At 40.2% G+C, this 19352-nt stretch overlaps 1 protein-coding gene and 1 long non-coding RNA gene across 2 annotated transcripts in view; one reads left to right on the top strand and one right to left on the bottom strand.

The window, feature by feature from the left end:
• Positions 1 to 7759: 7759 nt before the first annotated feature.
• LOC103879656 lies at positions 7760 to 18153 on the bottom strand. The gene is made up of 3 exons (XR_002518665.2): positions 17704 to 18153; positions 11146 to 16660; positions 7760 to 10978 (listed from the first exon to the last, which is right to left on the bottom strand). It is a non-coding gene; the product is annotated as an uncharacterized LOC103879656 (long non-coding RNA).
• Positions 16826 to 19352, top strand: part of KLHL14 (kelch like family member 14) — a 100508-nt gene continuing 97981 nt past the window's right edge. Inside the window, exon 1 of the mRNA XM_009192579.4 lies at positions 16826 to 17322. The gene's annotated coding sequence lies outside the window, so the exon portion shown is untranslated. The remainder of the gene's footprint in view (positions 17323 to 19352) is intronic.

Here is a 19352-nt window from a genome sequence, read left to right as displayed (position 1 = left end):
GACTCACTCTAGAACACTGATTCTCAAAGTTGAGCAGGCATCAGAATCACCTAGAAGGCTTCTAAAAACACAAATTACTGGGCCCCACCTTCAGAGTTTCTGACTCAGAGGGTCTGGGGTGGGATCCAAGGATTTGCATGTCTAACAAGCTCTCAGGTAAGGCCAATGCCAGGGATCACACTTTGTGAATCACTGTTCTGTCATAACCAGGGTCACACCCAATGTTGGAATGTGAAATTTAATAACAAATTATCTACGCAAGTGGATCTGTTGCCATCCCATTAATGAATGTATTAGTAAAGGTAATTGTGTTAACAGTTGTAACTGCGTTTGTAGCAGAAAGAGAAAGAAAAGAAAGCAGGGTTAGGGGGAAGCCTCTAATAAATAACTTCAATAACTGAGCCAACTAGTGAAGGAAATAGAGAATCTTACTCTGCTTGCTGTATTTACACATCATCTTAACTTAAAAGTCAGTAAGGTTTAGAAGGGCTGTCCCTCCACAAAGATAATGACTTGATAGCATCAACTTTGGAATTAAAAGAAATAAAAACCTTAATGGGAGAAAAGAAATACAGTTTTTCCATCCTTAAGGTAAGAGAAACACTTTAAGGAAGCTTTGAATGTCTTGAAGACACTGCATTTCATCCATATGTAACAGTCTTTGCCTTAAGTCTGATAAAGGTTAACTTCATGGAGCATAGAGGGCACCACTAAATGATCAATTGCTTTAACAGGCAATAGAGATTCTTGTATGTACAGGTGTCCTTGGGGCTGCTGCCCTCCCTAGAACCCCCTTGGCCAGCTGCAACTGCATAACCTGCGTTCTATGGGCACAGCCAAAGGCACACATACCTTTCTGCAGTTGTAAGCAAGACCAGGAGTAGGCCTCTGACTCCTGAGCCCACAGAAACTTAACAAAATCACTACCGGTATTCAGAAACACCCTCACCCTCACAGTCAATAATAATGCTTGGGAAAAGTCGGGGTCATCTGAAGTGGAGAATTTAGCCTGAAGTGAATTTATAACCCTAAATGGGTTTCTGTACCAGTTAGTAATCTCATTCATCTACGAATAACAATGATCCTGTACCCTCCCCAACAAGGGATAAAATATGCAAGGTTTTAACTCTTTTCATGTAAAAAAAGGTCCAGTCATAGGCAATCCAGAACTAGTTCAGTGGGTTCACAAATCTTCAGAGACCCAGAGCCCTTCCAGCTCTCTGACCCACCAGTCCTAGGTATGAGCCTTGTCCTCCCAGTCCAGGCTATGCTACTGGAGCTGCAGCAGATAGAGGCACATTCTAAGCAGAAGATTGAAGGAAAGGAAGAAAAAGGTCACATGCCCATCCTTTGAGGGAGACTTTGTAAGTCCCATACAAAAGCCCCCTTTGTATCTAGCTGTCAGGGAGGTTGACAAATGTGAACTGGGCAGCAAGGAGCTCAGGGAGAAATTAAGTTTCCATTACTAAAGAGAAAGGGAAATATGAATATTGGGTAAATAAATAGTAACTTATGCCATCAGGTCCAAGAAAATTAACATTCTTCCTTTCCGCCATAGAAAGTGGTAAAAGGGGCAGCACCTCAAAACACACCTACATGACACTGTAGGTCCCACACTTTGGGGAATGTAAGAGCTACTTGGAATACTTGTTAGAGTCCAGAATTCTGGAACCCTCAAGATTCTAATTTAGCAGGCTTAGTGGTTACTGTGATTTAGAAGGTGCCAAGGACCACACTTTGAGAAACACTGCTTTATGGTTTTATTACCATTTGTCAGCCAATTGCTGCTGCCTGAGTTGTTATTGATTATCCTTGGTAATAAATTCTGTTCTGTCCCTTTTTAACTCTTTTATTCTCCATAATTAGATCTTGTAAATGGGTTGGGCATGCTCCCCAAATGTTTGTTCCATCAGTACAGCAAGATTGAAACAATAATGACAGATGCATTTTTTGCAATGAAATAAGTCCTTCCTTGAAGGCAAGCAACGGAAAGCTTCTCCAGGAGCAGTTAACCTGGGTTCCAGAGTGCAGCAGCAGAGTCATGCCTTGTGGTGAGTCCGATGGCTAGAAGCAGCCAGGGTCAGGCATGACAATCAATCTAACAGTGATGATTAATAGCCAAATAGAATCTCTGGAGCTTTATTCCTTAGCCTCTGCTCTGCCTCCTCTTTAACACTCAGGTAAATGTCAAAATAGGAACTAGGGATTATAGCTGACAAGGGGTAAATGCCTTCATGTTGTCCTCCAAAGGTTAAGGTTTCCCAGACTTAGTGGAAGCCCCAGTCTCCAATAACCATTAATCCACTCTACACTGGTAGGAGTGAGCATATTTATGACTACAGTCACTAAAGGGTGAAATAAAGATTAGTTTTTAGTTAGGAACGCAAAGCTTTTGAGATCAATACAAACACACTGCTGAAATCAATCTAAAGTTTGGAATTTTTAAGTAAAGATTTACTAGGCTTCTTTGTACAGTTAATTTTCCAAAGGGAAAATAAGCTCAGAAATGTAACATAGTAATCAAATTGAGTAAACACTAGTCAGTTTGTAAACTGACCTTGGTTATGCGCATATCAAGTAAGTGTGTAAAGCAATAAAAATGCCCATCATGTGGACGGTAAATTTGCCAATCAAACAGGTAGAGCCAAAATACACATATAGATTTACATGATAAGAATACTAGCAGCTACGTTTGCCTATTTGAAAACATAAATAATCAATAGACGTTAATATTGAAGTTATTCATGCATTTCCCTATTACTGTGCATATTAAGTGTTTCAATTATTTCTACTTAGTTTGATAGACAAATGTAGAGCCATATTTTATGAAACCCTTTAAAAAGAATATAGAACTGTTCTCAAAAACAAAAGCTACTGTTTGGATGAAAGAGCAAGTGGACTGGAAATACACAGCTTGTTACAGTCCTCTGCTGTTCATGTTTGATGCATGTATACAATTTATTATGCAATTTCTTGAGATTTGACAAAGTAATTGTCTGGCAAACCATAGCTTTAATGACTCTTTTTCTGTTTCATATGAAAAGACTGTAGGTATTTTAGGAAAATGGCTTAATAGATCCGTGTCTATAAGTAGTCTTTTGCTTGTTATGTATCTGTAGGTTGCGGAGACCCAGAGATATTTTCAGAGGAGTGTGATTCCATGTAGTAAATTCATTTTCTTCAGCAGGGTAAGTGCATGAAAGCTTACAGTAAGCTATAACTTGCAGAAATTGTTTAAGCTACCCATGGACCCTTATAGTGGAGCTGCGTATCTTCTCAGGAGAGAATGGAGAAGAAAGAACGCGACAGCACCTCCGATGGGAAGAGGATACTGGGATACAGGCACAGCCTTCAGTTAATGCCGCTAGGCTACTGTGTAACAGGTTGACGTTATCTGCAGTTGTTAGAGGGCAGAATTATCAACCACACTCTAACTGACTCTGCAGCTGAGATTCATTTGCCACTGTTTGCTGCGTGGATGCCAGAGATGGACTCCTACAGCTCTTTTGCCTAAAGCTTATTCCGTCCATTCACCTGGTGCTTTGGGGCAGAGATGTACAGAAATTTGGGTTCAGGAGATTGATGTTGTCCTCTTTGAAATATTTAGAGAGCACAACAAAATACTTTTAGTTGTTTAATGTCAGCATCTGCCACCTAATGCCACACTCTTGGGAAATAATGCCAATATTATTATTTGAATATGCCAATAATTCACACTCAAAGCCAGTGAGCACATATGTGTATATATTCTTAAACAGTAAAATCCACACTGGTCATAGGAGACAGTAATTTTCGCTCTACTGATGCTATCACGTAGGTCCTAAAACAACATTTTAGCAGAGCATACTCTCCAAGAAAGGGTAAAATAATTCTTAAGTTCTATGAATTGCACATATGCAGTAATTACAATACTACATATACATGTATATGCACATACATACAAATGTATTGAGTAAATACCTATATATTTGTGTAGCATACATACTATATATGTACACACACATACATATAAACATAGATATATATCTACAAATAAAATCACTGTGTCTGCACCAAGATAGAGAACTTGACACCCAAATTGTTGTTCAGGTGTTTTGACCAATGATACGTCACTTTCCAGAATAATTCGGCAAACTTTAAATTATTTTCATAAATTTTACTTTTAATTAGGAGATTCATTTAGCAATCAAGATGATCCACCCTCAGATTCTGAGTGTTAATGACATGTGACAATTGGAATAAAGCAGTTTGGGGTGGGGATAGCTAGGTTGCCATCATGAATCTGTATAATTACAAGAAAAGCCAGATTAAAGTTATGATACTGGAAGAGTTCCCAGGTTTCTGTAGATTTCAGAACCATATTGATGAGCAACAGAGGGTTTAAATGATCAGCTTTTCTAGCAGTACCAGTTCTTCCACTGTACAAGTCTCTAAATATTTGTTCTAAGAATCAACATATAAACACAAAAGCCATCTTATATATAACATTAAATGTTTTGTTGAACAAATCAATGAATCAATGATAAATGCATAGTGGAATCCATCTATGAATCAGCACAACTAGAATAAGCAAGTCTAAGTCTCCAATCCCCAGTGATGACAAGCTAATTTCCTAAGTGGCTTCCAATAGTTAATTGGGCCCTTGGGAGCCACAGTATTCTTCTAGGTCAGTAAGGGAGGAGGTTGCACAAACAGAAGGAGAAATCCTAAGAGCCCGGGATTTCTAGGAGAAGGAAAACACTGAAGGCATGGCTCTAGGAGCTTCCAATTCTCATTTCTCAAGAGAAGATTCCTGAAATGTAAAGAATCTAAAGGAAAATCTATATTCAGTCCTACATCTTTGTGTACCAGAGAAATCCATCTATTTCCACAGCTACTTGTTACAGATTCTATGTGTTGGCAGGATTCTCAAAGAAGCAAACGTAGGGTAGATACAGGGGCAAGTACACATTCTATGGTGCATAACATTACAAATTTTTAAAGCTAACAATACCATAAACATTGCCAAATCCAGGAAAATAATGTAACATTAATTAACTGTGTGACAGACCTCTACAATACTCCTTTCCCTGAAATTTTGGCTTCATATTATTAAAGTAGCAAACTGACAAAGGTTTTATAATGCCATTTTCTAGAGGAAGAAAAGTAAATCAGTTAATCTGTCTTCTAATGTGATTGATCAAAATTTCTTTTCTAAGGCTGAGGCAGGAGGATTGCTTGAGCCCAGGAGTTCAAGACCAGAATGAGAAACATGGGGAGACCCCATCTCTACCAAAAACAAAATAAAACAAAAAAACCCAGGTGTGGTGTCAGGTGCCTGGGGTCACAACTTCTTGGGAGGCTGAGGCGGGAGGATCTCTGAGGTCTAGGAAGTCGAGGCTGCAGTTAGTGGTGATCATGTCACTACACTACAGCCTGGGTGACAGAGAAAGACTGTGTCTCAAAAAAAAAAAAAAAAAACTAAGAAAAAAATTTAATTGTTTTTATTATTAATAGCTTAGAAAGTTTTTTTTTTCAGCTTCCCAAAGTTTCTCTAGAGTTTCATGTCTTGTTGCTATGTAAGTCAGCACAGTGGGAAGTCAGAATATTCCTAGTAGTCCTTCCTGCATCAGGTCAGCTTGCAACAATTTAACTCTACATGGAAGCAGTTGTGAACCACATAAATGCATCCTTCTACATCAATCCAAACCAGATTCCCGAATCAACTTCCCTTTAGCTATGTCTCAAAGTATTCACAACTCCTCCAAAGCCATCTGACATGAGGGGAAGTCAGAATGGAAACGGTACTCTTAGTTGATTACAGTAAAAAATCTCATTTTTGTAAATTTTACACATTGCGAGTGCCCCTCCTAGACCCTTGGAGGGGGCCCAGAAGAGTGAAGTGCCTATCTATTGGACAATTGCCTCTAATCACTCAATTGGGGTGTAGTTTTTCTGTGGCCCCTCATAGCTAAGTTGGGAGGGCCAATCCCTCCACTTATATCAAGGGAATTTACCCAGGCCCTGTTACGAACTGGGATCCCATATCCCATGCACCAATCAGCATTTCCAAAAAACAGAGAGATTCAGAATATGAACTTTATAGATGGAAAGAAAGGACATTAGCAACCACACAATCCCCTTTCCACCCCTCAGATGATTAAACTGAAATTCAAGGAAAGTTAACATGTAGATAGATTTATTTCTCAGTTGTCTTGTGAATCAATTATTTGGGTTTTACTAAACCAACATTGAGTGTTTTCCATGTACAGGGTGTTCTCCCATCAAATCCTTACAATGAGCTTATAGGATAAATGAACCCCATTTGACCTATAAGAAAAGTGAATCAGAGAAATGAAGGGTCTGGCCTTATTTCACACAATTGGTAAATTGCATAGATCGGGTTCACATCCTTGCCCACTATGCTATGGCATCTCCAATTATCCAATGGGTATGATCTCCTCCCACTAAAGATAATATAAATAATAATTCCTTTGTATTATTTTATTATTTCACAAATTATTTTCACACTTCACAGTTTTCTTAATTATTACACTGCCGCTTAAAATAAATTTTGTAGGAATTAATACTATCCACTCTATGAAAAAAACTAAGGTTTAAAGACACTGGGATACTTGTGTTACTAATAAATGATGAAAGTAAGCCTCAAGTCCATTTTATTTCTAGTCTAGGTCCTGCATTCTTCCCTCCTACTCCCCCACTGGTCGGTGAGCCATTAGGTGCACTGTAGCTACAATCACCCCCTTATAGAAACTTTCAGTGACTGTCAAAAGCCATGACCTATAAAAGTAAAATCAGCATCGACTGAGATCCTTTTCTTATAGCTTTCTCCCAATAGGTCTGTGTTTGAGGCCTTCTTCTAAAGCTAGAAGGTCCTTACAACTCTCTTATTGAAGATAATGAACTTCAGTTGCAAAGTATTTATTTTCTGCATGTTACACTAAAAGTATTTGAAGTGTAACCCTAGTAAATAATAAAGTTGAAAGTTGTTACTACAGGATGTAGTTTATTCCTTCATTATGTCCTGTGAAAGCTCAATGTAGTCTGTGGACTCATCAACCCCAAAGTAGGAACACTGTGTTGCCTGTTCTTCCTTCTCATGTCTTTCCCATAAAAACCTGTTAAGTTAAAATAAAGTTGGCCTATAATGTATTAGGGTTGGAGACATGAGTATAATCTCACGTTTAGCTTAATTTAAATATAGATGGTTACACATATGTAAACATGTATAGATCTGTGTAGATATAGGGTTAGTGTACACACATATTTCCTTGATCTTTCAGCTCAGAGAATCTAAACGAAACAACACCTCAGTAGCAATGAGCACACTTAATGGCCAGATTTTTATTTCCAATACCATTCTCCAATAACAGGATGCAGTGTTCCTTCAAGAAATGATTGATTCTAAGATTGGGGTATAAAATATACAAGATGAGCCTGCAGTATATTCTTGAGAAAGAAAGAAGGAAGAAAGGAAGGAAGGCAGGGAGGGAGGGAAGGAGGGAGGGAGGGAGAGGAAAGAGAGAGGAAAGAAAAGAAAGAAAGAAAGAAAAAGAAAGAAAGAAAGAGAAAGAAAGAAAGAAAGACAGACAGACAGGCAGGCAGAAAGAGAAAGGAAGGAAGAAAGAGAAAGAAAGAAAGAAAGAAAGAAAGAAAGAAAGAAAGAAAGAAAGAAAGAAAGAAAGAAAGAAAGAAAGAAGAAAGGCAAGAAGGCAGGAAGGAAGAAAGGATGGTAGGGGAGAATGGATAAAAGGAAGGAAGGAAGGAAAGAAGGAAGGAAGGAAGGAAGGAAAGAAGGAAATATATGTCCTTTTAAAGCTGGAATAGTTTAATCAGGAAAATAAAGCAGTATTGGATTATAATCCAAAGTGTAAAATAAATATCCACGAGTTTCTGTTGATATAAATAAATAAATGGGGGTGGGAATAGACAAATTTTTCTTGCAGGTGAATTGCAAGTAATTTATATAAATACTCCACCCAGAAGGAATTGAAGAAGTTGCTCTCCACTCCTTAAGATTGGACTGTGCATAATGACTTTTTTCCAAGAAGTACAATATGGAAAGAGTAATAAAAAGAAAATAATATCTTATTATGGAGAAACATGACAAACACTAAATCAGCTAGGTGAACAAGTTTAACATCAGCAGTGATGGGTCATATTTATCACACATATCCCTGATATTATGTAATGAAACAAGACTTTACCATGGTGGTCCTCCTCCCAAAAACCCATAATCCCAGTCTAATCATGAGAACATCAGACAACTTTTAACTGAGGATCATTCTACAAATTATCTGACTGATACTTCTCAAAATCATCAAGGTCATCAAAAACAAGGAAAGTCTGAGGAAATATACAGTCAAAATGAACCTAAGGAAACATGACAACTAAATGTTATGTGGTCTCCTGGATGGGATCCTAAAAACAGAAAAAGAACATTACATAAAAATGAAGGCAATCTGAATAATCTATGCATTCAGTGAATAATGATTCAGCTGGTAATGATTAATATTACTCATCAGTTATAACAAACGCATCATACTATTGAGATATGTTAGCAAAAACTGGGCAATGGGTATATGAGAACTCTGTATTTTCTTCTCAATTTTCCTGTAAATCTAAATATGTTCTAAAATTTAAATGTTTATCTTAAAAGTACTCTGTATCTTAGAAAACAACTAAATAATTTTTTTTTACTAATAATAGTTTCAAAAGATGAAGTTAGCACATACTAACAGCTACCCATGCTAAGAAATACTAACTTTGGGAAACAACAACAAACACACAGACACACACAATTTCACCTTCAAAATTAAGTACTGTACATATTACCTAAATAAAATCATTATATTTTAGTTTTCCCCCAAACAGCTACAATACATTTCATTAAATGGGCAAATAAACATTTACATATAAGATTCAACTGACAAGTTTTACCCATTTCAGAGACTCCATAGAATTTTGTGTCAATAATATATGTATTTCAGGTTTATGGAAACAATTACATTAAAAGCATCTCTCAAAGATGACAGCTGTAAAAATCTGCATCTTACACAATTAGAATGTTTCTCTTTCACAGGGAGTGAAATTCTCTCTGCAAGTATTTAGCTGCTTTTGACACTACTGTTAGAAAGTCAAGAAAATTAATACACATAAAAAGGAATAAAACAAGACCAAATACTCTAGCAGTTGGAATTTAAAACCCTACAGAAGACTTGAATCAGTCCTTATCTTGACCCATGTTTTCCTCTAAGCTCAATTACAATATAAAGACAAAATGAAAAGACTTCAGTGCAGATGTATCGTGTTGTGTTAGCTGTGACTACATGTTACTATTTGATTTTGAGAAAATATATCCTTTAGTTCCTGGGTTGTCTCTAAACAACTAAAAAGAAATACTCATCAGAATTCTTGATTTGTCACCTTAGACAATGGACTCCCCAAGTTTATCCAAACTTTCAGACAATACTTCAATAATTACTATATTAACTCAGAATTTAAACAATTTGAACAACTTTAATGGTATACTATGAAATATGGTATTATAAAATAAACAATAGAAATGGAAATAGGATTGGGTGTACTGGGGTGGAGTGGAGGAATAAGGAGGATAAAGATAAACAGAAAAACAGAGAAATATTTTTTTAAATGGAAAGTTGGAGAGATTTGCACTAACATCAAAGAAGCAAAGAGCAATAATAAATAAATACCACAAGATATAAACAGGTCACCTGTAGGGAATCTAGCACTGCAGTCAAGGTAATAGATCCTTGTAAAGATATAATGATATTTGATTACTATTTGGACATATAAATATTTGACTAAGAAATTTAGATCATTTATTTCCATTAACTGTAAAACTTTCAATGGGCTGCTGAATATTCCAACATAGCAATACATATATTCATTTTTAAGAATTGGTAAGAGAAAGAACAAAATTATTGCCACAAATGAAAGAAAAATTTAAGGGTGGAGAAGGTGATTTTAATAATTTGCAAATTTGGATGATAACTCTTTATGATAAAGATTCATTATCTTGCTTATAGAGAGTTTCACACCCTTCTAAAATGAGCACTCAGAATATAAAAAATACTTTCCAATAAACTCCAATCCTTTGAAAACTTCTGATGCATATAAAATAATTTGTGAATATAAGTAATATAATTTCTGCCAATGCACTCAAAATACATTGACATGTTTGACTTGTTGTTTGTGATGATTTCCACAAAGATGACTGGGTGAATTCTTCTGACCTCCAGCCTCTGGGAAGTTTTCAAGGGGAGAAGAATATTATTCTTATCCTCCTTATTCTCCTGTTTAACCTCCAACTTATCCTGCAAATCACTAGGAGAGCTCCCAGTTATACTTTGGGGAACATTCAGTTCACTTTTCCTGAATGCAAGCCTATACAGTAGTTAAATGAAGGAAATGCTCTCTCTCTTCACATATGGGAAAACTGAGACCTGAAAAAAGGAAAGTGATTTGTCTAGAGGCCCAGGTAATGTCAGAGACAGAAGCCAATCACAACATCCTCTCTCATCTCAGTCGTTGTCATGAAGGCCTAGTGCCAAAAAGCTACTTTTCAGAGTCCTGCATCTATTCAGCAACCTGTTATTAAATCATCATTAGTAATAAATATCCTTAGTTTTTAATATCCAATTGTGTTTATTGGGATAGTTCTCCATTCATCTTGATTCAGAATGCTTTTAGTGCTGCTTCCTCCTGCAGGAAAATCTGTACATCCTGCTTTTTCTCCTGTAGGCTGGCGGAGGACAGTGCAGCAGCCAACACTCACAACCATCATTGGTGCATGGCTAAAGACCATGGCGATTTTACAGCATCTTGAACATTTCACATCCACAAAGTAGGAAATGGAGTGCTGCATCAGGCACTTCTTGTGTTTCTTCTCCTCCTTTTTTGAAGAAGGATGAAGAATTTCCTTTACAAGAGGCATATTCTCATGGGGAGATCATCACTGCCAGAAAGACGAAATAGCCTTAATTTTTAAAAATCTTAATTACTCAAGACATGCGTGAAACACCAATGTCCCCAGAGGGAAAAGTGTGATGGTTTTTAAAACTACAGGTAAACAGCATATATAGACATAAAATATCTAGAGAGCAAAGCCAAAGATAGTAGTACCTTCATTAAAGTGACTAGTTGCCTCTTGAATAGCATCATGAATCCTTACAACCCTAAGAAAAGCAGATGTATTCTTTTCATCATTCAATATTTGTTAAGCACGAGGCATAATCTGTAGAAAAGAAAAAAAGGAAAACTAGGAAGAGAATTCTCTAGCTACATCTGTCTACTTTTTATTTAACAAATGTTCACAAAGCATTCGCTATGTGTCTGGCACTGTTTTAAGGACCTACAAATATTTACAACAATTTAAACACCGTAAGATCTGTTGAGATAGGTGCTATAATTATCCCATTCTCAAATGAAGAAAGCAGGCACAGGGAGGTTACTTGCCCAAGGTCACACCAATAGAAAGTGGCAGAACAGGATTCAATTCCAGGGAATCTGCTTCCAGAATCCATGTACAGAATTGCAGCTCTGTGCTACCTTTGTTGAGTAGTTTAATTACTATTAAAGCAACTACTCTCTTCAAAGTTTTGGAGAGCTTTGCTGGGTGATTGTGGCTATAGGTGAAAAATTTGGATAAAGCACTTACTAAGGTCCCATCAAACTCTTAGCTATGTGCTGTGAGTAATAATTTCACAATAGAATAAATATTTTATTAATTTTAAGACATTATAATCTGGAGACTGACTAATACCAGTTTAGTCAAATACCTGACAGTCTCTGCTTGTTAAATTTTTCCCTTGTTCTCTCTGCTCTTTCTCTGAGACATTTGAAAATTCACCTTCAATAGTCCATCAATATATTTACTGAATAATGGCTACGGGCAAGGCACAAAGCTATGTACTATGGGAGATTTTTACCAGAGAGAGGGCTTTTTCTCCCCTTGATGCTTACAATCTAGTTAAGATGGTAACAGATTTCCCTGAATAAGCAATTAACAAAGCAGTAAATAATAAATGTTGAAAGAGTGTTACAGACAATAAGTACTCTGAGGAAGTTAGAGACGTGTTTCTTTCTGCTTCAATAATTCCTTATACATGCTCTTATCAGAGCAATTATCAAGTATAATTATTCACTTGCTGAAGCTAATTTACCTGCTTGTCTCTTCTACTAGAATGTAAGCCTCTTGAGGACAAGAATGCAGTTTTATTCATCATTGTTTCCTTGATGTTTAGCACAGTGTTTGGTATTCAATAGATACTTAATATATACTTGATGAATGAATGAATGCATGAAGAAATAAATAAATGTTTCCTAGAGGCAGGCATTTCTTTTGTGGCCAGTGCAATAGAATGGTAAATCCCTGGAGTCAGGCTGTGTTGGTTTGAACCTAAGCACTGCTTTTGAAAAGTTGTGTGATTCTGAAAAATTTACCTGATTTCTCTGCATTTCATTTTGCTCATTAGTAAAATGAAAATAATAGTACCTTTCTTCAGCAGCTAATTTGGCTATGGAACAAATTACCCCAAAAGCTAATGACTTGAAACAGCAGCCATTGATTTAACTCAGGGTTCTGTGGATCGGTCATTTGGAGTATGTTGGTTCTCCTGTCTCAGCTGGGCTCATTCACGCATCAGAGTTCAGCTATTGGGCAATCTGGGGAATGTTTTGTCCATGTGATGTGTCATCTTCTACCAGGCTAGCCTGGGCTTCATCACATGACATCTGGCAGGCCTCTAAGAGGGAGAGTTGAAACACACAAGGCCTCTTGAGGCTTAGACTCAGAATTGGCACAAGGTCGCTTCTGGGGCACATTCCATTGGTCAAAGCAAGTTACAAGGCCAGCTCACATTCAAGGATTGGGTAAGTCGAATCCACTCTTGATGAGAGGAGCAGCAAAGCCACATTATAATGTGGTATGTATACCAGGAAGGGTGGAGACATTGAGCTATTTTTGCAATCTGCCATACTCTTTCATAGGATTAGCAAGAGGATTAAGAACATAAAACATTTAAAGGATTTAGAACAGTGTCCACCACGCAGTAATAAATCCAATAAGTAGTAGCCATTGTTATTCTGTTGGAGGTTGCCAGGAAAAGTTTTATAGTGGAAAGAAATCTGAGTTTACTCTTGAGAGGTAAGTGGGATTTCTATTTGTAGAGGACGAAGGCCTCTCAAAAGGACACAGCCTAACAATAGGTGCTGTGGTTTAACAGTGGAGCGTGTCCAGAACAGGCTGCCCAGAGGAGCTAGAGCTAAACACTGGGAACCTAGAATGCCAGCCACAGAGCTGGGCTTGACAGCAGAGCAATATCAAACCATTGGCTTTTGCCTAACTGTTAGCCAATAGCACCATTTCTTATTGTTATTTCAGATGCTGTGTTCTTTAATAAGCTTCTCAGTGCTGATGGTTCTGTGATATCTTTGACCCATCTACTCAAGATTAAAAAAATAAACAAATAAATAACTAGAAATCTGTGAGTTGTGTCTGGATTTTGCTGCTCCCTAACTTTGAAGGAGCTATGTGGTCCTTCTTTACTCAATTTTATTCCAAGTGTAAAATGGAATAATTTCTTGCTTTATCCATCCATTCCACAATAATGGTAATCTTAAAGGTCAGATCACATTGAAGTAGTGTTTACTATCCAAAAGACACAGGGGAGACCAGGCTCTGATGTTTATGCAATTTGATGATAACTCATAAATCCCAAGCAGAAAAGTCAAGAATAAGGAAAATAAAGTTTCAGTGTGGCTGCACCTATATGTCAAGCAGCAAAACATTTCTAGAACTGCTCTAAAGATAATCTTCAGCGCCTCCAGTCCAGTGAGACGATCCTGAGCAACTGGAGCCACTGATAGGCCTGGATCTCTGCCACCTTGAAGGCTGACCAGACCACTAGAAGCTAATGGCAGCTCTAGTAGACTGCTCAGTGGCTATGGTTTCAGAATCTTTCCATTGTACATGGTTTAAATGCAAATTCACTAACGAATAATTTTGATAATTCTATGGAAGTATGAAGATGATTTGCATTAGGCGACTACACAATCATATTTAATATTTTTTAAAAAAGACAATTCTGGCTCTTCTTATGCCACGTGAAATCCATCCTGCTGAGTGCTCCTGACTAGTCACGTCCTTCCTGCCATTTTAAAAACAATAGTGGCAGAGATGCAAGCTGCTGATAGTGCTCAGCAGGACAGATCAAACACACAGATGCAATTTCTGTATGTTGAACACTGAAGTAGGATAAAATTCAAATACTTACAATCGCTTAGTAGCTAGCATCTGATTGCTGCAAATTGAATCTTTCATAACGAGATTTATTGTAAATAGTGTCATCTCATTTGTGAGTTCTGCAATAATTTCAGTCAAAGCCAGTATAAGATACTGGAGGTGTGAGATTTATAGGACATATATGCTAGTTTATGCACAGATTATGAAGAGACGTTTTATTGATATTCTTTTTTAATTGCTTATAAAATAACCAGAATTGTATTTTTTCCTGAAATTTAAACATTATCAGATAACTTTAGAATGCAGAAGAAATGTTTTTATTCACTTCAACAGACATTTTTGGAATTGCCAGCTCCCAATCCCATTCTCTTCCCCTTCAACCCTAGTTGTTAAATAAGCATTAACATTATAGGTAGCTAATATGTTTGAAATGTGGCTTTTATATTATTTGGAAGCAATAAAGAGCCTGGTAATCATAATTCGTGACCAATATATCCTATCCATAGAAAAATAGAAATTTGAAACTAAGCTATTTTGAGGCCTACGAACATACTTTCTTTCATGATAAAACAGGAAGGTGGCCATAATTTCAGTGATCAAATACTATTATTGCCTTTGGGCTTAGTTCCAAATACTTCATGAGAAGTCCATAAAAGATCAACATCAAAAGCATAAATAAAAATTGCACTTTACATGTGTGAGAGTTTTCTGACACTCCACATACTTAATAGCTTTAATTGCTAGTGACACAGAACTCCAAAAATGTTCCACCTTAGAGTCACATGATCTTCCTGTTCAACACCCAAACAAGGGAAATTTAAAAAAAAAAAATCAAAACAAATAATAGGGCCAGGAGAATTGGATAATCTGTTCTCTTTCCTCTGCCCTAAACAACAACAGCAAAATTCTTTTGTATGATTTAATCATGTACTGGGGCATTTCCATTATAAACGTAAATATGAGAATGCAGCATCTCAACAGGATCTGAATAAAGAAGTCTTACTCTCAGATAATCTAGAACCTTGACAAAAAAAGGGGGGGGGGCTTTTGTGAAGGTTAAATGTTTCAGTTTGATCCTTCTTCATTTATTTAAGAGTGAATATCCCATGTGCATGTTAACATTATCATTGTAAATGGGGAATCTCTATTTCTGAACCTCAGAATTGTTAGTTTTCCTCCCTTTCCTAAGCAGGTGTCTTTCCATCTCTCACAAATCAAAGAGATGATGGGGGGTGTGAATAGATGTCTTGCAGTGGTGCCCTGATACGTATTTTAATAAGTTTACTCATCAGAGCACATATAAATTAGAATGAATCATATTCATATATTTAATAGCAAACAAAGCTCAATTTAGCTCATGTCCAGTTTTCTTCGTGTTCATTTTACTTAAGGGCATGCCTTCCTTTTTCTGCTTCTTTTTTTCTTTCTTTCTTGGACACCTCCAACCCCCATTGATGACCGAAATGCAGGGCTATAAATGTAAGGGTGCAATACATCATTAGATAAGTCTGGAGAACATGTCCTCTACCAAAATGCACATGAATCTCTAGTACAGCTAAAATTCCAGAAACATGCTGGGGTTCCTTTTGCATGGTAAGCAGGGTCAAAAATGTGAGCACTAGGTGGTTGCCCTTATATATCAGATGAGTTCCAAAGTTGAAAGGTTACATTTGTGAAATTGCAGCTGGGTTTCCTAGCACTTGATTCTACCTCCTGCAAAATAAACACTCCTAATTGAAATACAAATCCAACAATATGACAATCTTTCAGTAAAAAAAAAATGTGACTTCTGCACCCTTATCTGTTGAAGAGCTGACAGAGAAGTTCAGAGGCAGTTGTTTCACCAGACAAAATGATAGAGAAAATATGTTTTCAAATAAGATCATAAACCTTGAATAGTGCTTTATGGGAAGCAAATGTAAAGCAAAGGGCTGTCCTCTATTCTGTCTACCAGCTCTACTCCCACCACCCTGGTGTGTATCCTCAGCCACTCACCTTTTAGGCAAGGGCTACTATCTTCCAGGTCAGACCCAAATCCCAAATACCAAAACAGAATAAAGTGATATCTTAGCATACTTTGAGATCAGACTGTTTCTGCATTTCATAGTGCTGGGGGTGAGGGGGAGGTGTGGGGGGAAGGGAAAAGCAGCATACCAATGTAGTGAAATCTGGAAACAACAGCATATATACAGACACAAAAAAAGTTTGCATATTGCACAGAGCGCTTGAAGATCATAAATCTATGCATGAGAAAGATGTAGTGGAAATTTTGGGGGGGATTAGAGTTTATTTTTGTCATCTCTGTGAGACAGCTACTCATTCATCCAGATCACAGCTAAGAAAAAAGCTGGTCACAGAAATTAGCAGTTTCAGCTCAGCAGCGAAGTCGCCAGCCTGTGAAGGCAGAGAGAAATTGACTAATTAGCAATGCGCACTAAAACTTGACGGTTCTTTATAGAGAGAGAGAAGAGAGAGGGAGAGAGAGGGAGAGGGAGGGAGGGGGGGCTCGCTTTTTCCCCTTCTTTCTTCCAAAGATGTTTGAAATCGCAGTCATTTACGCTCGACAATTTTTACAATAGCCTTGAGCCATAATTTTGCGAGTCTCTCCAGCATCCATCCCCCTGTATGGTCTCTCTCTACTGGCCAAGCACGACCGTTTCTCTCCCCAACCGTGGATTTCCTATTACTCTCGTTACGACTCACTGAGCCCCAGGCCCAAGGATAATGATGTGTTGTTTCTTGGTAGCATAATTTGTCACACGTACATTTTTTCTTCTTCTTCTCTTGCAGAAAGCTCTGCTCCCTCTCTCTCTCTCCCTCTCTCTCTCCCTCTCTCTTTCTCTCTTTTCTCCCTCTCCTACATTTTCTTGCTGTTGCTAATTCATGGTGATCAAATGATGTACGACAAAATAAATTGTAAAGAGTGACTGCCTGGAGTTGGGAAGCAGAAGGTGTTTTCCCCCTCCCAAGGAGAGAGCAAACCTTTAAAAAGGAAGGACAATTGATTTTTGGGGGGAGCTTAAGTGAGCCTTGACTTTGCAGCTGGTTGAGAGCAGGTAAGTTTCTGGCCTTGTGTCTGCCTTGTGTGTATTTTGTTCTGTCTTTTGGGTTGTTGTAGGGGGAAGGGCCGGGGAGGGAGTCTTTCAGAGGTGTTGGTGGGGGGGTAGTTGTATGGCAAACGCTCATAAAGAATAAAACTCCTATTGCAAGAAATAAGCAGATGAGGAGGAAAGGCAAGGGAGGAGAACAAGAAGGAAGGGGAATAGGAAAAGATGGGGCGGGGGGGAGAGACAACGAAGCGGAGAGAGCTAGAGAGAGGTATGACCGGGTCCTCTTAAAGGGAGAGAGACTCTAAGATGTTTCAGGCAAGCCAGAGCTTTGGGGGCGGGCGTGGGGGTGCTGCCGAGGGAGGGAGCGCGAGGGAGGGTAGGGTCCACCTGGAACGGGATGGTAAAGTGAGTCGAAAGGGAGCTCAGTCCGGTATAAATAGGAAGCCGGCGATCCAGGACCGGCGCCAGGCAGGGCAGAGTGAGCCGCAGTGGAAGGGGCAGGTCCGGCGGGATCCCTCTGAGCCAGGAGGCGGCGGCGGCGGCGGCTCTCCCGGGCGGGCGGACGGGCGGGTGCGCGGGCGGGATGCGAGCAGAGGGTCCCTTTCTGCTCAGCCCTGGAAGGTGCAATTACAGGTTAAGGACCGGGCGTATCGATTTCGCCTCACCTCCCCCACCCTGCCCTCCTCCGCCTAGATGCCGGCGGCTCAGACTTTTTACAGAAGTAGTTCCAGGGCCGGGGGAGTGGGGGTGCCCGAGTGGGGGGCCGCTGGGAGCTCTACCGAGGGGGTCAGAAAGCAGCTGCGGCTGCCGGCCACGATGCTGGGTGGGGCGCAGAGACCCCGCACCCCACTACGCCCCCGCCCCCCCACTCGTTCCACAGCCCCCACCCCTCCCCCCAACACCTGCCTTCTAACTTGAACTTCTCATAGTTACTGGAGTTAAAGCGACTGCGCCTGATGCCCGGGAGGGAAAACCGTGCACACGAATCCCTCCCGGCCTCCTGGCCTCCCGGCCTCCCGGCTCCCGCTCCAAACGCGTCCTCGCAGCCCCACTTCCTCCCCTTGGGTCCTCGGTGCCGCCCCGCACTGGAAGGGGAGATAGATGCCCGAACTTCCGCGCTTTGAAATGAGCGAGACGGGGGAAAGGGGGCCACCGGGTGGGGGTGGGGGTGGTGGAAGGATTCTCCTGCCAGGTTTAAAGGCGTCTCTGAAAAATGAGCCAAACTGAGTGGTGACGGGGAAGCCAACAGTTTGCGAAGCAGGGAAGCGGGCAGGGCCAGGGTGAGGGAAATGAGCTCGAATTGATAAGGACAGCTCCCGCCTCTGCCGAGTCCACTGAGCGGGTCCTCACCGCGCTCCGCTGCACTTTCCCGGGAGAAGAAAGGGCTTTATCTCCTCCCTCAGACTACTAGCCTAGGAGTTTCTCGGGGCAGCATGGATAATCGAAGGGGGTCCCAGCTTTTGGAGAGCTAAGATTCGCCCACCCCGCACGCTTGTCGGGCCCCTGTTCCTACCCCCTCCCCCAAACTGGGCCAACTGCGAAAAGCAAAGCTTCGGGCATAAGTTGACCTGAAACCTTCACCGTCGGTCGCCTCTGCGCTTTCAGGGCACCCCCAGCTCCCCACTCCCCGGCCTTTCCCTTCATCCGGCCCGGCATGGACACGAGCCCACGAGGTGCCTCGGCCTCAGCCGCCACTTTGCCGTCGCTGCTGCCACTGCTGTTGCTGCCAACAGCTGAGGTGGTTTTAGGAAAGTGAGGTACGAAGTGTGTGGGAGGTGGCGAGAGGAGTCGCAGGGAGCAGAACCGGCGCCGGGACCCCAGACAGGGCCCTTCTGGTGGCGCTCACGGATCCAGGGTCTTCGGACTTTCCTCCTAGGGTCGGGGTCCGGAGCGCGCCAGGAGGGAGCTAAGCTGAGCCTTGTTTCTTGTTCTTCGCCCTCCCCTCCCCTCCCCACCCTTCCCCCCCCCCCCCCCCCCCCCCCCCCCCCGCCCCGACCACACCCCCCCCCCTCCCCCACCCTGCTCCCCTCCCTCCC

Source organism: Papio anubis, chromosome 19 (assembly GCF_008728515.1).
Source record: "Papio anubis isolate 15944 chromosome 19, Panubis1.0, whole genome shotgun sequence".
Lineage (NCBI taxonomy): Eukaryota > Metazoa > Chordata > Mammalia > Primates > Cercopithecidae > Papio > Papio anubis.
Note: the sequence above shows the minus strand (reverse complement) of the source record. Positions and strands in the feature narration are given on the sequence as shown.